Source organism: Lissotriton helveticus, chromosome 7 (genome assembly GCF_964261635.1).
Source record: "Lissotriton helveticus chromosome 7, aLisHel1.1, whole genome shotgun sequence".
Lineage (NCBI taxonomy): Eukaryota > Metazoa > Chordata > Amphibia > Caudata > Salamandridae > Lissotriton > Lissotriton helveticus.
The window spans coordinates 1,798,580,730-1,798,603,109 of NC_136068.1; the positions used below are offsets into that span (position 1 = coordinate 1,798,580,730).

General features: G+C 45.6%; 1 protein-coding gene across 6 annotated transcripts in view; it reads right to left on the bottom strand.

The window, feature by feature from the left end:
- The window catches only part of LOC144770775 (phospholipase A2 inhibitor and Ly6/PLAUR domain-containing protein-like), a 1,602,193-nt gene that overhangs the window by 1,162,954 nt on the left and 416,859 nt on the right, over positions 1-22,380 (bottom strand). The gene's annotated exons all lie outside the window — the stretch shown is intronic.

Below are 22,380 nucleotides of genomic sequence, written 5' to 3' on the forward strand. Positions count from 1 at the left end.
CTCTACCCTGTACCTACAGCCACCTCCAGGTATATTTGAAGGCAGCAGTACCTTCAGAGGGAGTGCATTGGTTTGTGGGTCGGAGTTTACACGTATTAATTGTCAGTCTTTAAGTGTCCTTTCAAAAATAAGGACTGACCAAGGGAATTCAGTAAGTCTATCTAGGTCTATCTAGGTTCCACTGAAGCACACCGTATTTTACTCGAAAGCATCCCCTAATGGACACATAGCCTAATTTACTGGGATTTTCAGTAATAAAGGGCTCTAAGAGCTTCATTTGGCACTCAATCAGTAAAAGAGGACTAGGGTTCACACTTGCAGTAATTAGTCATGTTGCTGCATGGTCCATCTGCCATTGCCACTCCCTGGATATCTTCTGTAAGGTCCACTGGTACATTATCTGCTATCTCCCACTCAAGCATACCCAGCTCCAATTCATTTGATCGGCTGCCCTCTCCTCCAGTGAGTGAGGTAAGCTATCAATTTCACACACAGTCTTTTGATGCCGGTGTATGCTAAGTAGTGCAAGTCCCCAGCCATAGAGCTTGCCCAACCAGCAAGTTACTTATCTTCAGTAACAGCCTTTCTGGTGGATACTCCATCTAACCACAGATTCCTCATCTTGTGAATATCCCCCAGGTGCAGACTGGATCCACAAACTCAAATCAGTACTCTTCCACCCCAGTAGATGGCACTGCATGGCTCTGCACTGATATTTTTACACTAAGAAAGTGAGAAGCAGGTTGCATAAAAGCACCACCCAGGCGTGCTGACATTAGTTGCTTTCTAAGGATTGCCTGCACCCTCAGCCCACAGCACATCAGCAGATTAGTGTTTGTGAAGATCTCCAGTTTGGAACCTTTTTAGAAGAACAAAGAACTCATTCAACAGCATAGGGAGTTGGGGTTCAGTGAGAAATCTGCAGTTAAGAGTATCCACCAGAAAGAGTGTTACCAAAGGCAAGTAACATCTTCTGATGGATACATCAAGCCTCAAATGGCTCACCTTGTGAATAGATAACAATACAGTAACTCCTCTGGAGGTGGGTCTGGTGAGTGGTGCAAAACAAAATGTCCTGCAGAACCAAACAGGCAAATTACCCATTCTGACAGGCATGACTTTCAAGGTAATAATGCTTTCTGAGCATGTGCACTGATCCTCACGTAGCAGCTTGACAGATATCCAGGACAGGCACTACACATGCTAGCACTACAGTAGTAGCTTTGGCACGAGTGGAACAAACCTTCAATCCTTCAAATTGCTGTTTCATAGCTAGCACATCGCAGGTTTCTATGCAGAAGACTATACACCCAAAGATGGCTCTTTTCTGCACTGCCTCGCCCTTCTTCACTTCCAAGAAGCACACAAAGAATGTATTGTTCACTGGATGATGTGGTGCGATCAATATAGAAACTGACGGCTCTCTAGTGGTCCAGATAACAGCCTCCTCTTTGAAGGGGTTAGGTGGAGCAAAGATAGTCAGAAGAGTGATAGCCTGCCAGACGTGGAAAGGTGCTACTATCTTCCGCAAAAATGAAGCTCGAGTTCTCAACATAAGGTTATCTTGAAAGAATGTTGTGCATGGTGGCGAGAAACGAAATTTCCAGCAGCTCACTAATGCAAGGAGCTGAAGTCATCACAACCAGAAAAGACCATTTTCAGTGTCAAGAGATATAGTAGACACCTGCGCAGGAACTTGCAATGACAAAACAAACAACAACACTTCCGGCATCTTAGCTTGTAGCAGGTCAATCTGATGGATGCTACACCAAGCTACAAGTTGTCCAGAATCACAACATCGAGTTCGGGAGGAAGATCGAAGGAGACTAGCGACGGCAGCTCAATGTCCACTTGGAGATCATGGAGGTGCAGAGTGAGGATGCCCAAGTGTAGGGCCCTGCCCCTATTGCTGTAGATCCTCCCTTAGTAGCAGATTGATAGGAGGATGGATGCCCATCCTCAGAAGTGGCTTGAAGGATGAATGTTGGAATGCAGGTTATTGGTAGGGGTAAGTATGCAGCTACCAATAAGGCCACCAACACAGAACAGGGTTCAATAAATTAGCCTCTTGCCTTTGGCAGCTGACAACGACCAGTCATGTATAATTTAGGAGACAAGAGTGTAAAGCTTTGAAAAAAACAATACATCAAATAAATAAGGCACAATAAACAATAACAATAACACACCAATTCATAAAACTAGAAAATGTTTGTATGAACAAATAGACACCAACACAACAAACAATGTAGGGAACCAAAGATATGAATTTTTTTAAGATTAACCACTTTATTGTGCTTAAAAACATATAGCGCCACTTTGGGACATCTGGTTGTGCTTGACCGCCACAAAGTCGATGTTCGAGGTAACCAGTGATGGAGCCCATGCTGGATACACTAAGTGGGAGGCCCTGGTCAAAACATAACCTTCACACTATTCTGGAGCTTTTTTTTCCGACGCCGCTTAACCCTCCACAGCTGGCCAGATTTGGCGAGGGTTCTCCGGTATGACTTTCTGCAAGGCCTGGTCAAATCCTGAAAGTCTGGAGTACCAGAGCTTTCAGTGGGATGACCCTGAAACCCTGGCCGGGTCGCAGTTGGTGGTAGTCCGACTCTCGCGGTCTAGGTGGTCACCTCATGGAGCTTTTTCACAAAAGTTTTCCAAATTTCCCCAATTTTCAGGAGGTGTTCCTGAAGGTCATACTTGTATATTAAAGTGTACAAATCACCAATTCAAATGTCTTGAATCTCCTAGATGGTCTCTGGGATGTCAGACTACAATTTTCACAGTGCACCTGGCCAATCCTTAAAGGTTCACTGGACACACTCCAGGATGAGGACTCTTGGTGGAGATGATGCAGGTGGGATCTGTTGACCTGTAGCTTGCAGGAAGCCCACTCCTTAATCCTTAAAGCAAGGTACAGTTACCAGGGCTGTATTACCAGATTTTTCAGTGGGTGCTGTCATTCAGAGTGCAGGCCTTTGGGTGCAGATCCTGAGCCGAGCCGGCAGTCCTTCTCCTTGTAGTTTCAGGTAGCAGATCTGAGAGACAATGCATCTCTCACATATTTATTCAGTGTTCTAGGGCGACATGCAGGTGGGCACCTCAGTTGATTGAGATGCTGGGTGAAGTGGCAGCTGGCACATCGAGTAGGTGGTGTGGCAGATGGAGGGGGTATGGAGGAGCGCAGGAGGGGATCTGCGGGGGGTAATAATAATGAAAAACACTTACATGAAGCTGCTGGCTGCATCGCTCCTCACTCCTTGGTGTTCTGCTGCTTCCTGGTCCCAGCAGACATTGGAACAGCAGCAGAGACTCCCAGTGCAGTCCCAGCACTATGAGAGCAGCACAGGGATTAAAATGAGCAGGCTAGTTTATTGCTCTGCTCAGGACAAGGAGTCTGTGCTCTTTCTCCAACCCGGCTGTTCAATACCAAAACCTAAGTGCACATGTATGTTTGGTCGGCATAAAATGGCAGGCCAAACACACAAGCGCACTTATAAGTGCACAAACCAGTCCTCCTCCCCCCTCCTATTCCTGGCCCGCCCCTCCCTGCACACAGAGGCTCAGAGCTAGCAAATGAAAAATAAAATGATTATAGTATAGCATTTTATTTTTTACCTGCTGGCTCAGAGCCAGTGGAGCGACGCTACTCCGCCATTGCAGAGGAGCCGCCCACGGCTGGGTGCCACCCAATAGCTTGACAACTTCCTCCAAAGTATGGCATCTTCTTGTCCCACAAAGTACTGCACTTTCTCTCCAAAAGAGTAAGAGCTGGCTATACCAACCCACAGTGTGCCTCATTTTCATCAGCTCTCCTCCCCATGACCTCAGCAAATTCCTGTCCTAAGCCTGCTGTCTGGCTGGGGTACAGGATATGGGGGAAGGTACATCTGACATTCCTTACTGATCTGCTCTCTCTTTAACCTCAGTTTGATTTACCCAGCCACCGCTTTATAGCTTATTCTACACAGATTCAGAGTTATGCTCCAGTCAGGCCATTTATCACCTAATCAAATTAGCCTGGCTAAGCCTGTTAAGGCAGACCAATCAGCAGAGACCGCCAGAAGGCTGGACTTGGGTTTACAAAAGAGAACGTTCTATAACTACTCTTTTGTACTACTTATGATAAATCCAACAGTGACAAGAAGTTGATTTTATCAATACCAATCTTTAAGTCCTTGAATGGTATTTTCCTCCTTTCTTAGCAATACGTATACCTAAATAAAATATTGCATTGTTAGCCTATGGAACTATGTATCTACAATGGGAGAAAATGAAATGGGCAGTTTTACCCTCACCAGGGCATAAACAACATCTTTTATAAGGTCCCTGCATATAGTTACATGCCACCCCATCCCTGGGACACCTAGGGGAGAGCTTGGGGTTGCCTAATACGAAAACATAAGGTAGATTATCAATTTTAATGTGTCCATTGCACCAAAGTCAAATTTGCACACCATTTACTTTTAAAGACAGTGTGCAAAGCCAGGATGCCTTTAAAATGACAGCAGGCACTCAGTAGTGCACACATACTGCATGAACTCTGCTGGGCCTCTAAATGTACATCCCCTATTATATACTAGGGATTTATAAGCAGTTTGAACCCCCTAGTCTTATTATATATGAGGGACGTGTAGGGTCTCTGAATACCAATTAGGAGCATTTACTTTTAAAGACAGGCTGCAAGGCAGGACTGCTTTTAAAAGGACAGCAGGCACACAGCAGCATAAACATGCAAGTGCAGGGAATCTGCTAGGTGTCTAAAACTCTGTGCCATATCACATACAAAGGGCTTATAAGTATATTGCACCCCCCGGCCTGATTATCTACTATGGACTTATACGGTCTGTCATTGCCAATTGCAAGTGTTCTCTGTTACATCTACCTTTTTAAATGTAGCAGTGGCCCTGGATATGGTTGGCAGAACCCAGGGTACAGTCAGAATCAGTAATGGTGAACCCGTAAACAGCTGACGCATCGATGCTGGAGGAGAGTCGGAGGGCAGTATTACACATTGCGTATCGAGGGCTCCGCTCTGCTCAACCCGATTCTGACTCCCTGCCTGCCAGGCCATTGACTGCCAGGAACCTGCCCTCAGTATCGACCAATTACTCCGGCGCAAAGTGTGCAGACGCTAACAGTCGGAGGCTGCTAAGAGCGTCCTGGTGTCTCGTGGAGGTAGTCTCATTAGTCCCTGGCGTGGCGTGTATGACACCCGGAGGCCCCACTCGTCTTACTCATCAGCTGGCCCTCACAGCAGAGCTGTGGTCGTTCCTTTGTCATTTCCCCCGCGGTTGGGCAGTACAGGGCAGGAGCCAGCTCCAGAGCCAGAGCCGCAGTTGGGGGAAAGTGGGGGCGAGCAGGTGGACGAGACTGGGACTGCAACTGGACTATGGGTAAGGAGCTTGATCCAGAGGTCTGAGCCTGAGGTAGATGTGGAGTGGCAGTGGGGAGAACATCCAGTAAGAGTGGTAAGTGCAGGAGAAGTGGTGGGGTGGGTTTGGGTGGCATGGTGTGTTTATCTAGTAAGCAGGAGACCCACCATCTCCCTGTCTTCTGCCACCTGCACCCCAGTCTGCCTGCTTGCTACTCGCCTTCATTTTCCCCCTGCACCAGTCTGAGTAGCACTTGCAGCCCTGCTTGCCCCTCACCTGCGACCACTGGACACAGCAACAAGAAGCTCACAGCTGACCTGGGAAGCAACAGTAGCACTCACAGCACCCTAACTGCTAACCGCTAACCATAACCCTGCACAGTTGTATATGGTCCTATTTAGGACCCTGGAACCCAACCAGCCTCGTCTTTAACACAAAGCGGAGTCGATTGCCCCTTGGGTCACTTAGGACATACAGAAGTCACCAGGCAGAGGCAGCTGGGAGGAGCACATTGGCCAAAGGAAGCGGGGAGAAATAAGTCTGAGGTCAGCAGGCAGCAGGGATAAAATAATAAACAGTGAAGCGACATCAGGTGCCCAGGAATAACAACAGAGCTACTAAACATACTACTGCATATCAATACAAACGACGCAGGAATCGGTAGGGAAGGCTCAGAACTGGCCTGACTGGAAACCCTAGGCCGCAAATCTGAAAATAACATGAGATCGGGAACAATTAGGGGATAGCCACTCACCAACTCAAGGGTGGCTAAGCGCGTTAAGAGGAAAACGAAACCAACTGGACAGAACCCAAAGGAAGATACTCTACCAGTCCATCACAAACAATGTGAACAGAGCTCTGCTCACGTGGACTCTGGCGGTGAATTGTCCCTAGCTAAGAGTCCGGGCACCAATCCAATCTCTTACAGCTGAAAATGTATTCCAAATTTTTATTTCTTAAAGATCCAGGTGCTATCATCTTCTCTTCAACCAGCGGGCATGTGGGTTACAGAACCCCATCAAGCCCACATCCTTGTCAATTCAGCCTATCTGGTCTACAAAAAAATCACCCAAGGAGCCAATGCAGGCAGTGGAAGCATATTCTGAAGAGGTCAGTTGGCACTCTGCAAGGAGTGGGGTTAAAAAGGTTATGGATAAAACAGAATTTCGTCTGGTACATCGACCCCCTCGCCAAGGTTTGCTCCTAATGCTACTAATGCTTCACACTCCCAATCCAGGAGAAATAGTGTGCAGCAGCAATGTTCGCCCCTGAAAAGTAACCAAGAACAAAAACAACTTCAGGGCGGTGGGCCTCCCCAACCAGAGCCTAGCCCACACAATCTAGAACTTTGTGCAGATCTGGAACTTGAGAACATTCTTATTTACTCTTTGGCACCAAGAGGTCTGGGACCTCAAAACATGAATGCCTCTCCGGAGTGGGAGAAGGCCCCCACTACTAACTCAAGACACACATGCCTCTCAGGAGGGGGAGAAGACCCAGACTACTAACTCAGTTCCCAACTGCGCACCTCGAACTTTCAGACTTTACCAAAAATCCAGGCGAACATGCTGGACTAAAAGCACAACAAGGCCAGGTGGGCGGAATCTCGGGACCCGCTGGAAATGTGCAAATGTGCAAAGACAAAGATAACCAGAGGAATTCCTCATATCTAGACTCACAAGGATGAGCAGAGCTGGTAGCTTCTTACACTTCAGATGCCAACCACGTGCCCACCCCATTCACTCAAGCCCAAACATTCCGCAGATCCGGCCAAGCCTAAACAATACTTCCCCAATGGAATTTGCTCTATCACAAGAACAACCTCTATCAAAGGATCAAAATGGAATCCAGACATCTGATAATATCACCGCAGACATAAGAAATTCAGTCACAAACCTGCAGGTGTTAAAACAAAGGAACTTGGCCACCTTGAAGGCAGACAACCTAGCAGACAACCTAGCAGACAACCCAGCCACCAACTCCAGCCTGCCACTTTGGCATGACACTGTACTAAGACAAAAACAAGGAGAATACGGCTTAGAATACCCTAGCTGGAGGTTTATCAGTTCCCCGCAGGGAAAGAATTACAGCCCAGAGATTGAATCAAAGGGGAATTCTGACAGAGGTAACATTCTTCATCTAGTTGCTTCAATCCCAGCTCTAAAGGATGTCAAATCATCCGATAGAACTCATCAGGCCGGTCTCACATTTAGGAATAGAAGTCACCAAAGCAACATGGCAGTCCTCCCTATTAGCGAATCAGGTGCTAAAGGAAAGTGAAACATTCAAGTCTTGGGGGATAACTATTTTGTCTCATGGTAAAGCAAGATACCCCCTTCCTATTCTCAGCAACAGGAACCATAAAAGCAAACACAAGCAGCATTTGAGGCACCACCAACTCAGTCCTAGCGGGAGCTCGCAGTCAGTCACTGATCAGGGGACAGAGAGACACAGCCTATTCCGTTCACTCCAGGCAACCATTATGTTAACAACTGGCATCTTCAACTGACCCACAGATTTACAGAACTTTCCTTAGCATTACATATTGACACATATTGACATATAAATCTTCAGGATGGAACAGTCTCCTACACCAATACCACCTGTCGCCTCTGCTCCTGGAACATCAGCAGCCTTAGTAGCAAAATAATGGACCAGGATTTCTTATCATTTATAGGATCTTATGACATAGTGCTATTTCAGGAAACGTGGGCGTCTGAACCTCACTATGTAGAGGGGTACATAGGGTTTCAGTCTCCAGCAAAAAGTTGGCCTTCAGGTGGGCTGGCAACCTATCTTTCGGTTACAAGATCATTTAGCACTGTGGAAATTCCTTCAACTTCCTCGACGGTCAAGACAATCAAACTCTCACTTTGCATCGAAGGAAAAAATTAGGAAGCTATAATCTTCAAGTTATACTTAAACCCGAAGTACAAAACCAAAGATACCAAGCACTTGCTAGACCACCTCTTGGGAATTATGAGGGAACAAGATACTTCCACCTATATTCTCTCAGGGGATTTAAATCCACACATTTTAGGATATCCGGTATCAGAAGAAAGCCTTGCTCAGTCATTGGCTTGGAGCATCTCCGACCAGAAGAAGAGCCTACAAGGCAGAGCAAGTGAAATCTCCAGGGGATTCTTGCAGGACTTAGCGCACATCAACCTGCGAGAATTAAACGGCAGGTTTGCAGAAGACTCACCACCAGCAGCCTCATTTTACACTACGGACCCGATTCACAGAACTAACTTAAGACAAAATCCTAAACTTACTACTTTTGGTATTCACAGAAGGCATTTAGTAGTAGTAAAGTTAGGAGTTTGTCTTAAGTTTGACGTAAGACAGACTCAAGACAGACTCAAGACAGACTCAGGACAGACTCAAGACAAAATCCTAACTTTACTACTACTAAATGCCTTCTGTGAATACCAAAAGTAGTAAGTTTAGGATTTTGTCTTAAGGCAACGGGCTCTTGGTACCCGAGTTGAGACCGCATTTTCTACCTGCCATATCCGTGCAGAGTCTGCTGCCTGTTCGGGGACAGAGGAAAACTCTACTGCTGGGGTCCGCGCTACTGAGAGCGCTGCTGCCTTGATCTGCAAGTCCCCCCCACCGCCGCTTTGCACATCGGACACGGCTGACGAGCAGGGGGACTACCGGCACCATAATCCCTGGCTGGGCTAGCTCCGCCCACCCACGCCACTTGACCCGACCGGAGGCGCACAAAACAGCGCGGCTTCCACATAGGAGTGGGAGACCGCATTTTCTACCTGCCATATCCGTGCAGAGTCTGCTGCCTGTTCGGGGACAGAGGAAAACTCTACTGCTGGGGTCCGCGCTACTGAGAGCGCTGCTGCCTTGATCTGCAAGTCCCCCCCACCGCCGCTTTGCACATCGGGCGCGGCTGACGAGCAAGGGGACTACCGGCACCATAATCCCTGGCTGGGCTAGCTCCGCCCACCCACGCCACTTGACCCGACCGGAGGCGCACAAAACAGCGCGGCTTCCTCCGCGTCGCGGGACGCGCGCGGGCGGCGCCGGGCTAAGCCCGGGCCAAGGGCGGGCCGTCTGAGGCCGTCCGAGGCTGGGCAAGGTTGGGTTGGGCCCGTTACTCTGCTTGAAAACCTGATTTAAGGAGGTGAGCCTGTGTTATAGCTGGGGGTTATTTATTGAATTGTTGACTCTTGGAGCACCTGTTTTACTCCGTGCTTCCGAAAAGCATTGTTTGTTAGTGAAATATGCCCGGCAAAAAGTTATCCCCTGCAAAAAACACTATGGACAACTATGGACAACTATATCTTTCAGGTAGTTGCCAAAATTAATAGTGACAGGAGATCTTCACTTGGCCTGAGTTCACCGTCTGCCCTGAGTTCACCAACTTCGCCGGCTTCAGTTTTTGCCGAGTCCACAGAGCAACCTAGCTCCTGCTGTCCACCTGTAAGTGAATCTGACCAAGTTGATATCGCTGTAATGAACCGGTCGGTTCTGATTGAGCTAGACAGCGAGAGTGAGACGGAGACTGATCAACAACTACCCGAGGACAAAGCTCCCACTCCGGTGCCTGCTCCACGATCCACCAGAGGGGCTAAAAAGCCACAGCCACAGCCAAAACGATTTGGGCTCAGATCAAGCCGCAAAAAGATTGCATCGCCCCCTAGCAAATCCACAAGGGAAGAAGATGACACTCTGGATGACGTTTCAATGTCTCTTACTAGTGGTCAATTTAAGAACTTACTGAGTATGATAGACACTAAGATAAAGGACATTGTTAATCCGCTGTTAGGCAGAATTGATAAACTCACTAAGGAAGTGAATCGCCTTGGGGGTTTACTGAATCAAACCTTATCTGAAGTAGGCAAACTACCGGATGCTGTTTCTAGTAGGGTTGAGTCCAGTAAGGCCTCTTCTTCTTTGGTGGGTGGTGGGGCTTCCTCACTACCAGATCCTTTGGTGGTTCCCTTGATATCCATTTTAGATAGTGCAGAGAATAAAGATGTTCCTTCAGATGCATCCTCCGCCCCAGAATCTGTAAATGGCTCGGTAGAGTTGATAGTTGAGGCCTCTCCATTGGTCTTGGTTTTAGCCAATGTTCCTCTCTTGCAGTCTGGTCAGGAAGAATCTACCTCATCCCTATTGTCTAAAGCACTTTATTGGTTAACAAATAATATGGTAATAACTCCTAGGGGTAAGCACCAATTGGCTGACGAAATAGTAAAGGCTAGAAGGGTGAGGTGGATAGGCAATAGCACAAAGAAGTTTCTGGGTGATTGTGTCATCCTACATTTTTCTGACCCAGAGGTTTTGGCCAATATTCTACCCAACCTTCTACCTCCGCAGCGGAGATCGACTGAAATCATTCCACTCACATTAGACTTTTTCTATCAGTGTAGTGGGAGGGTCTCTAATAAAACAATGCTAAAAACTAAGTGGAACGTTGTCCCAACAAAAGGGCGGAGGGAAGTGAAGCAACCAGAGTGGGGTCTAAATCTAGAGAATAGATTTTCAGCCTTTTCCAATCTTGATGACTGTGATTGACTCTCTATAAATCTAAGCCAAGTACCACTAGCTAATGGGGATCAAAATTCGGATAGCTTATCTACCCAGAATGTTAATTGCCTTACCAATAATTTGTTGAATAACTTGGTTGTCCAACCAGAGGGTGAGGCTTGTGTACTAAACTCTTTTCCTGGATTACACCAGGGTCGTTTGTCAGGGGTTGCTAACCTACTCTCCTGGAATATAGCTGGTCTGACATCCAAGCTCGATTGTGGGGACTGGCTTGGTTTTGTTACCCAATTTGATATTTGTATTTTCCAGGAGACTTGGGCTTGCGATCCTGTCTTTGTATTAAGCTATTTGAATTTTTATGTGCCAGCCGTCAAGGGTCCGAAAGGTAGACCTATGGGGGGGCTTACTATCTGGATTCGACAGGCACTAAATCTCTCAGTTAAAAACATAGCTATTGGACACAATGATATCCAGCTTATTAGGATTTCTAATGACAGAACAGGGTCACTTGATATTTACAATATTTATATTAGGAGTTCCAAAGGTCGATCTGAAACATTATTAACCTTGGCCGACCTCATCGAGGAGCACTCCGTTAAAAATAACATCGTTATAGCAGGAGACCTTAATAGGACGTTTGAGCCATTGGTTGTGGGAGATGCTTTCACTGGTGCTGATGAGGATTCCTTCTGGGGCATCCCTGAACTACAACTGAAACCAGTCTCCCGTTGGACAGAGGACATTATAGCTATTAATGCACTGTGTCTTGAAAAAGGCTTGAGAGCTACGAACGGGAGAACAGCTAGGGACAGAATTGGTTCACCAACTTTCGACAATGGGAGGCACAAAAGTCGAATTGACTATGTGATCTGCAGTTTGCATCTGTGGCCTGCCCTTTGTGATATGGAAGTCATTATAAGATCTGAGAGTGACCATAACCCCCTATGTGTGACTCACAAATGGTGGCCTGCTGAATCAAACTCTAGCTGCACGAATGAATTAGTTCCTCCGCCCATTATCCCCGAGAACAATATGCGTAGGCTACGTTGGGACACTGTAGCGAGAAATCAGCAGGCTATTGATATTATCAACAGTGAAACTGATCAAGCCATTCTAGCTATGGAACTGGCTAATGCCTCTCCTAAGGATCTGGGTGAAGTGGTCAAAATACATGATACCCTCTTTGGTAAGATCAAGGCGCACTTTCTAAGACCTGATAAACATAAGGGGGTTATTACCAGAAAAGATGCTAGATGGTATAACTCTGATTGTAGGAAGGCAAGACTCGACCTTGGCCGGGCAATCAAGAAGCGAGACTGTGTGTCTGTTCCTCTAGCTAGGAAAGAATATAAAGTATGCATTGCTAAAGCTAAGAAGGATTGGGACGAGCAACACTGGTGCAAACTGAAAATGGCCAGTGACAGGAAGGATTCCAGAGTATTCTGGAATATTGTAAAATGGGGTTCTGAGAGAGCTGAAGAGTCACCAAGTAATAACGTCTCACAGGAGGCATGGGTTAAATTCTTTAGTTCGCAATACACTCTTAATACCCGGGTCTCAGTTGACGACAGTACGGTTATGAAGTTTTTTGAAGATGACAATTTTAACTATAAAGAGATTATGTCTGCAATCTGTGCAGTAAAACGCGGGCGAGCTCCAGGTCAAGACGGAGTACCCGCTGATATATTCTTAAACGATAGTGAACGCTGGTGCAAATATATACATTTGCTTATAAATTCAATTGCTCAAGGAGCAGATGTCCCTGATTCATGGAGGGGAGCAGTTATTATCCCCGTGTACAAGAAGGGGGACCGAGCTCAGCCCTGTAACTATAGGCCTATCAGCCTCATTGACACTGTGCAAAAAATCGTGGGTCGCGTGGTGGTCAATAGGCTTCTCGACTGGGCTGAGGATTTTAATATTCTATCTCCATTCCAAGCAGGTTTTAGAAGGGCAACAAGCACGATCGATCAAGTGTTCCGCTTCCAATTATTACAGTGGAAAACCGTGGTTCTGGGGGGGTGTAGCCTGTACGCGGCATTTGTCGACTTGCGGGCTGCATTCGACCTGGTCCCACGTGCAAAACTGTGGCAGGTTTTGCATAGATTGGGGGTTTCCGATGAGTTACTAACCCTGATACTGCGCCTCCACGAGTCTAACTATGCAAAAATTCAGTGGGGCGGTCACGGGATGGTCACTCCTGATTTCCGTGTTGAAAAAGGGGTCAGACAAGGGTGCTCAATGGCTCCTACTCTATTTACATTGTTCATAAACGGGGTAGTTTCTCGATTGGTAACTGCGAATGTTGATGCTCCTTCTCTTGCAGGACTAAAAATCCCCATATTAATGTTTGCGGATGACACGCTAATTTTATCAAAAACCCCTAGTGGACTACAGCGTGCTCTGACAATTTTTGAGAACTTTTGTGGGGAACATGGACTGGAGGTGAATACTATGAAAACTAAACTAATGAGCTTCAAGCCGCAGCGTAGCTTTAAGTCCAAAATTATGAAGAGTGGTGGGCCTTTAGAGTTAGTTAAATCATTCACATACCTAGGTATCCAAATAGCTGATGACCACAGGTGGAGCCAGCATATAAATATTGCTATTTTGCGACACAAACAAATAGCTGGCACAATTAATTCTGAACACAGGAAGTCGCTAACCAAACCTGTTAAACCAGCCCTATTGGTATATGAAGCAAAGGCTATTGGGTCTGCACTTTACGGTGCTGAAATGTGGGGCTTTGAAAATCTTACATCTCTGCAAGCCTCTGAAAATAAATTTTTAAGAACTCTTACCGGTACACCTAAAAGTACTCCGTTGTTGCCTCTCCGATACGATCTAGGAAGGAAACAAATCAAGGACTTGGCCAGATTACGCCCGATCTTGTATTGGCGCAGACTCTGGACCACTCCTGAGCTCTCACATTATGCCGCGGGTTTTGTGGATGTGATCAAGGCTGATGGCTTTCACAAGATAAACTGGCTTAAATTATTGAAAACTATATTGTTTGAGCTAGGGTTGAGTTCTTTATGGCAGGACCCTGCTGGGACATCTTTCCCTTCTAAGCGTGTCTTAAAAGATATTTTTTGGGAATGGATTGCTACTAAAACTTTAAATGCTTCAAGCTCTGGGTCCATGTCTTCGCATTTTCTTGAGGCCAAAATGTATCCAGTCTTGGAACCATATTGGGATATCATCTCCAAACCAGGTGATAGGAAGCTCTTATTCCAACTGAGAGCTGGTGCACTTCCTATAAATTAAAGAGAAGGCTGGGCACACCGTTTTTTAACTGTACACGAGGGTATTCAGTATATACACTGTTATCACATGCGTGCTGCTTAGGTTGGCACAATGTCCATGATGTGCTTAATCAATAAACAAAAATACTACAAGCGAAACCGCTTGTCCTAATGCGCACAGTTGCTGTACCTGCTGGATTGCTACTGTTCAAATAATATATCTTACTGAACAAACATTACTTGACAGTACGTTATTTAATCAACATTTGCAAGTCAAAAAATCATTTTGAAAAAAACTGTTCTATTCAATTCTTTATACATTAGACGAAAGAATCCACATGTTATACACCAATTATATGTATCATTGGGTTACATTATCACTTTCTCAGTTGTTACATGAAGTAATTATACATTTCTTTGTAATGCCCTATGCATTTCGGGCCCTTGGCCCTTCCTCAGGGGCAAAATCTGCAAGAAATCAAAAAAAAGGGTACATCGTATTTGATTTTGTTCAATTTCTGTGAGGGATTAACAGTCAGATAAGCTAGTACAAACATTATTCCTAAATGCCATAGTGTTTACTCATGCCAGATTGTCAGTCCAAGTATTGACTGTAACAGAATGGAAGGTCGAAAAAGATAATGCTAAGAGAGGCTAGACAGAAAACAAGAGGAGTGAAGTGAAAAGGTGAAAAGACGGATCAATTAAAGTGCCTATATTAAAAACGCCTCATGGCGGTCAATAGTGCAACCAATGCTTTTGAACCCAGAGGTGAAGAACGATCTCGAGGTGCGGGGTCACTGACCTTGTAATACTGAATTTTTACATTGAGGTGATACAAGGAACATTCTTCAATGTCCTGCTCAGATGCTAAAAAAATACAGAGTAGAGTGTTTAAGAACGTTGCATCTGACCTTATAAACAACGCTAGGCAACAAACGATGGAAAGTCGTACCTCGCCGGATTGGTCGAAACTAGTCACGTGGTGATCGATGGGTAAAAGATTCAGTCGAGTGGGTTCTTAACTCTAAAGATACAAAAACGAGCGGGGCTGTTTAGTACTTATAAACGAACCCTTGCAAAAGAGCAGACAAGGCTCTTGCGGTTTGTAGGGAGAAAAATTTACCTTGCGCGAATTAAAGGTCCGCTGTAACACTTCCCAGGAGAGTTTGTATATATCGAGGTGAATTACACCTTGTAATTCACCTCGATATATACAAACTTAGTCCGTTTTCTAGGACTACTCTCTTAAGTTTGCTACACGTATGCGCGGTATTCCGCACTCAAGAGGCAAGCCGGAACTCTCCTGGGAAGTGTTACAGCGGACCTTTAATTCGCGCAAGGTAAATTTTTCTCCCTACAAACCGCAAGAGCCTTGTCTGCTCTTTTGCAAGTGTTCGTTTATAAGTACTAAACAGCCCCGCTCGTTTTTGTATCTTTAGAGTTAAGAACCCACTCGACTGAATCTTTTACCCATCGATCACCACGTGACTAGTTTCGACCAATCCGGCGAGGTACGACTTTCCATCGTTTGTTGCCTAGCGTTGTTTATAAGGTCAGATGCAACGTTCTTAAACACTCTACTCTGTATTTTTTTAGCATCTGAGCAGGACATTGAAGAATGTTCCTTGTATCACCTCAATGTAAAAATTCAGTATTACAAGGTCAGTGACCCCGCACCTCGAGATCGTTCTTCACCTCTGGGTTCAAAAGCATTGGTTGCACTATTGACCGCCATGAGGCGTTTTTAATATAGGCACTTTAATTGATCCGTCTTTTCACCTTTTCACTTCACTCCTCTTGTTTTCTGTCTAGCCTCTCTTAGCATTATCTTTTTCGACCTTCCATTCTGTTACAGTCAATACTTGGACTGACAATCTGGCATGAGTAAACACTATGGCATTTAGGAATAATGTTTGTACTAGCTTATCTGACTGTTAATCCCTCACAGAAATTGAACAAAATCAAATACGATGTACCCTTTTTTTTGATTTCTTGCAGATTTTGCCCCTGAGGAAGGGCCAAGGGCCCGAAATGCATAGGGCATTACAAAGAAATGTATAATTACTTCATGTAACAACTGAGAAAGTGATAATGTAACCCAATGATACATATAATTGGTGTATAACATGTGGATTCTTTCGTCTAATGTATAAAGAATTGAATAGAACAGTTTTTTTCAAAATGATTTTTTGACTTGCAAATGTTGATTAAATAACGTACTGTCAAGTAATGTTTGTTCAGTAAGATATATTATTTGAACAGTAGCAATCCAGCAGGTACAGCAACTGTGCGCATTAGGACAAGCGGTTTCGCTTGTAGTATTTTTGTTTTGCACTTCCTATAAAAACATTGACAGCTAAATGGGGTTCAGGTGGAAATAGCACCTGCCCAGCTTGTGGGTTGGGGGATGAGTCTCTGGGTCACTTTCTGTTTTCATGCGGATCATATGTTATTCCAAGACGAGTATGGTTAGCTCCTATGTGCAGGAACCTTGGGACATCAAGTAGTTCTGTAGCTATGCGAATTATTTGTACGACTCAAGTTTCTTGGATCCTGATAGCTACAGCAAAATATCGGGGTTGGGCATGGATGCTCAGGCAGAGACTGCTAGTTAAATAACTATTCTCTGCCCGACAATTTAGACAGAGACTGCTAGTTAAATAACTATTCTCTGTGTGACAAATTGGTCCTCATGAATTTGACATTACTGCTTTTTATTTATCAACGACCTTGTATCAAGATAGAGACTGCTAGTTAACTAACTATTCTCTGTCTTGATTAATTGATTTTTTGCATTTGTATAATTGCTTTTAGACTCCAGCGTTTCACATCTTGAAAATTATTTTTATCAAATGTTTTAATCCTTTTAACCGATTGAATTTTTATATGTAACCTATAGTGTTGCGTCAATGTGCTGGATTGTAAATTTAATTTGTTTTTAAAATTCTTGTGTATATTATGCTTTTATGAGTAATAACTCGAATAAAGCACTTTTGACTTGACTTGACTTAAGTTAGTTCTGTGAATTGGGCCCAGAAACTACAGCATCAACTCTTGACTATACTCTGGTTTCTTTTCCCTTGTTTCATTACGTTACCTCGTTTACTTTGGGTGATAAGGGGGATACTGATCATTGACCACAAGAAGTAATCCTACAGGCTAGAGCTCCCCTTTTTGAATCTGTACCAGGGGGATGCAGTTCCGTTTACACAACTAACCTTAAAAGAGTTACATTTTCACTGGCATACACCAAGGAATTTCTGGAGTTGGCAAAGTTTATCCTACATGAATGTAATTTGTCAAAATAGGAGCCTGGTCCTCGAATGGGTAGACTTCATCACCAAGAGATCGAACAATGAAGGGTGTGCAATAGGAATGATAACAACCTGGATCAGAGTTCCTTAAGGAAAACAAAAAAAGCAATCAACAAGACCCTCGGATTACTGAGATATAACCCTGGAGGTTCAACTCTAATCCTCTCACGACGCCAGCATAGATTAAAGCTGGCGTCATTGGACATTAAGAGAGCCAGGGAAGAAGATCTTTGGGCCAGGCTACTCCGCGACCACAAAACTAATAACAGCAAACACTTTTGGTTGCTTGGGAACAAAGTAATGCGCCCCTTACATGGTGGAGTGTCATCATACATTCCTGAGGAGATATGGGCACAGTACCAGGAATCTCATTTTAATCTCCCACTGGCCAACCCACGGGTGACCACTCCTCTGGGCCCCACTACAACTAGCAAACGGCAGATTAAAAGCACTCAGGGAACTACCTTACATCAGTAGTAGGATGTAAATGCAACCCACTAAGGAAAGGGGGAGCCATGAGACCTAAAGGAATTCCACCAGCCCTTTTTAAATAGGATGCAACATTTTGGGCAGCTACGTTAGACCCAATCTTTTGCTATATCAGGCAAATGAGTCAGCTGCTACTTTCATGGAAAGGCTCCATTATTTCACCAATTCATAAATCAGGCGACAATGCCTATAAACAAAAGTACCGTCTTATCGCCTTACTTGATGTAGAAGCTAAATACTTTTTGGGCACCCTACTAGCAGAGTTACAGGAATGGGCCTATGAAAGCCATCTTTTGTGTAGTGATACCAATTGCCTTAGGCCCTGTTAAGTTGACATGAGAATAAACACATAGGTGTTTGCCCTTTTTTATGATACTCAAGTAAAGCTGCTTTTGTAACTTAAGGTTTACTCAAGGAAGATGTGAGAACAGAGCAGGATGCTAACTTAGCTGCAAGTATTTCATGATATCACATTTAGAAATAATTCTGGTACGTGCTATGCTATTGCTAATTAGTGCATGGAAAAGTACCACGGCTAATACATTGCAGTACAGTGGAAAGTCCCGAGATTGCCACGTACGCACATACTCAAGACACGTGGTGAGCAACAGTATATCTCAGACCAAAAATGTTATAACACAGTCTAGGCCTTTCTTGATTGGAGAAATATTCATATGCTTAATTTGTGCTATGTGCATTATGACGCTGTTTCGTTGTGGTTTTTGTCAATAAAAGCTGTCAGAAACGTCAGGTGTTCGATCACTCGGTGACTAAGCTGACTGTCTCTGTGCTGTACGTGTTTGCAATATTTGTTGGTCTCCAATAAATTCGTTAATCTTATGTGCTGACAGAGAGTTGGACTTATGGTATTTTTTCTTATTCTTTATTTCAGATTCCACAGGCCGAGGACCATGGTATTATTCCATATAACCAGACAGGGTTCTGCAAAGCAACCGGCACAACCACTAACATCGTCACTTCTTATTGACCATGCTAAGGCGAAAAAACAGGCTTTACATTTCTGTTTTATAGATTTTAAGGCTGCTATTGATAATGTTGATCGAGCAAGGCTGTGGAAAAAATGGCCGGCTAGAACGTTCCGAAATCTCTCTTCGAAATGATAATACAACTACACACCGATACCTGGGTGCAGGACAAGTTGGGTAATGGTACACATGTATCAAGGGGTATCCCTATGACTAACGGGCTCAAACAGCTGTGTGATCGCCCCAACTCTATTGAAATTGTATGGAATGGAATGGAAAGGTTTTTATAGAGCGCAATAGATACCCGGAGGCATCCTAGCGCTAAGGATTAACGTGTGTGAGTGAGAGATGAGACCGAGATTATCTGTTGAATAACATGGTTTTTAGCTTTTTCCGAAAGGACAGGAGGTTGCAGATCAGACACAAATTCTAAATTTACCCAACCCTCACGCCCCCAAGATAGGCGGCAAGGTCTTGTCTAGCATTCTATAAGCAGACGATGTGGTCCTGATCAGCCACACGAAAGTAGGATTGCAGCACCTCCAGAATGCACTAGAAAGCGAAGCAATAGAAAACTTATTGGAATTAAATTTGACAAAACAAAAAGTATGTCAATAAAAAGATGCGCAAAAGACTCCCACACATGGCACCTAGGAAATGTTGGAACACAGAATGTCAAAAACTATAAATATCTAGGCATAACCATGACAGTGGGTTATTTTCTAACCAGCTCAAATCAATCGGAAGGAGGGGTGTAGGGCAAGCAATATCACTCAAACAACCAAAAACTAAGGAGACGGGGCGTGGCCTGGGAGCCAATCAAGATGGCGGATCTCTAGCAGAGCTCTGGGTCTCTCGAGTCCGTGATACACCAACATCCGTACATCTATCTGATCCTGCCGCAACCCAGGAACCAATGACGTGTTGTGGAACACCAAGGGTCAGTAACGGACAATGTACCGCCCGCGAATCACAGCCCATTGACAAGGTTTGAACTCTGGCAAAAGCGGGTCCTGCAAGACGAACGCCAGCGCACCAAGCGCAGTGCCGAGCGGGAGGCGTGATAGGTGATGCTCACGGCGCACTTCCAGTGTGCAGAGTGTACACACAGGAGTCAGACAGTGGTCATCGGTGACCCCTCACTTGCGGCCAGCCAAGACGCCAGGAGCCCTAGGCTAGCGGAGTGGGCAGCTATACCAGCCATTAGAAGCCCGGGGCAGAGGCCTGCGGCTGCAGTGCGACCATGGGACCAGCTCGTAGTTGCACTGGACCCTGAGCGAGACGGCGGTCTAGATTGCGTGGACCCCCCTCCCCAAAGGAAAGACCTGCTTGGGGGTGAATAATGTGAGCTGTGCTAGAAGGCAAAAGAGGCCGTGGGTGTCGCCGCGAGGGCGAGGGCGACAGCAGGAGGGCTTCGTCGGAGCCCTAAGTTATAACGCCCACAGTAGCGTGCACTTAGGTGACTGTGACAAATTCTCACCATGGGGTGAGATGTAGACAGCGGCTGGGCCGCGGTCGAGAGAGACATCACCACTCACCCTGTGCCTGGACACCACAAGCTAAGATCAAATGGAGAGGGGGGCTAGATTATCAGCGGTAGTCCCAGGGCACACAGGCTGGCAGCCGAGGTAAACTCCAAGGTTCCAGCTCTGATGGTATTAGCCCCAGAAAGGAACAGTGGTACTGGCGGGGCTGGCACCACGGGAAATACATTGTGGTAAACAACCGAGCTGGCTGAGAGGGGCGAAGTGCAGGAGTGCGTGCCATAGAAAGGGGAGGAGAACTGACACACTTATATACTGCGCACACTGGCGTGGGCGAAGGTGAACGCTACATCCAGGACCCAGGGAATGCCGAGGGAGCTATATGACTGTGCATATGGATCCAATGTGAAGAGGTACTTTCAAGGGAAGCTGGTTGGGACCACCCGACCCGCCGCTGGAGACTACGGTCCCTGCCGCTGCACACTGCACACTGATGGACACAATTTTAGGCAGCAAAACTGAACCTGTACAGCCTTATTAGGAAGGGACTGGTTGGACCCACTTGGTGAAGCACCCCAGGGGCCCGAAACTAACAGAAGCAGCGGCAGAGATATCGATTACAACGCAGTATTCTCGGATGAGGCCCAAGTGGTAACCCGGGATGCAGACCAATAAAATGGATAAATATGTGGTCCCAAAACAAATGGCAGCGGCCCAGGAACAGTGGGCGGAGGAGACTACAGGACCCTCACTGAGCCCAATCATGACAGCAATCGCGGATTTGAAAGGCACAACAGAAACTGAAATAGATGCTGTGATTGTAGATGTGAACCTTTTATGAGCTTATCTCCACAAAATGGCAGACAAAGTCGCAGCTACCGAGACAGAGGTGGCGCACTTACAAACCAACACAAAAAGTCTTGAAGAACAAGTTCAGTCCCACTTAAAGCAACAAGAGGCAATGGCTGCTAAACTCAAAGATTAAGAAGGGCAGGCATGCAGGAACAATATTAGAGTGTTGGGGGTCCCGGAGGACACGGAGGGACCAAGTGTTGAATTGTTACTGGAGGATTTAATCCTAAATCACCTAAAGCCGAACCGACTCTCCAACTATTTCACCATAGAGCGTGCTCACAGTGCACCCTTCCCCAAGCCAAAGCCGGGTGACCCACCCAGTTCAATCATGGCACAGATTCTTAAAATCCACAATAGAGATGCTATTTTGCAGACAGCACGCTTACACAGAGACGTACATCACGATAACGCAGTGATCCGTTTTTTCACGGACTTTACATTACAGGTCCAAAGGCAGCTACGAACTTTTGAGGGCGTTAAGAGAGAACTGCGTACTAAAGAGATCAAATATTCAATACTGTTTCCAGCAAATCTGAGAGTGGTGGTAGAGGGGAAAACATGGTACTTCAACACAGCAGAGGAAACCTGGGAGTGACTGCGAGGCCGGTGCACACTGGGCCATAATTCCCAACTAGAGAGAAGACGGGACCACGTAAAAACAACCAAGGAGATCTGTGAAGGAAGGAACACAAACCTCTGATTAGGACATGTTCGAAAGGAGGGTCTGGAATATGAGGGCAATGCGACTGTGCTACACTGGTAACTGTATACATGAGGCTGGATATCCTGATATAGGTGGGAGGGGGAAATCTGACTGTGGGAATGGGTCTACACCCACATGGACAGATAACCAGCCAAGGGCCAGACATGTTGTCGGCAGGACTAAATCTGACACTGAGGAAGCTTGGGGTGCATGGGAGGTTGAGAGTGGTGCTCCAATCTGTTTGGCACCTGCCAGCTCTGCTTAGTTATCAAGTTTCAGGGTGACAGGCACTGAGTTAGGGAGGATGGTGGCTGTCAAACACACCAGCAGGGTAGCAGGGAGGGGGAAAGATATAGTTGGGGTATGACATGTTCTTATTCTTTTTATTCTAGAAATGTTTTCATTTGTTATTGCA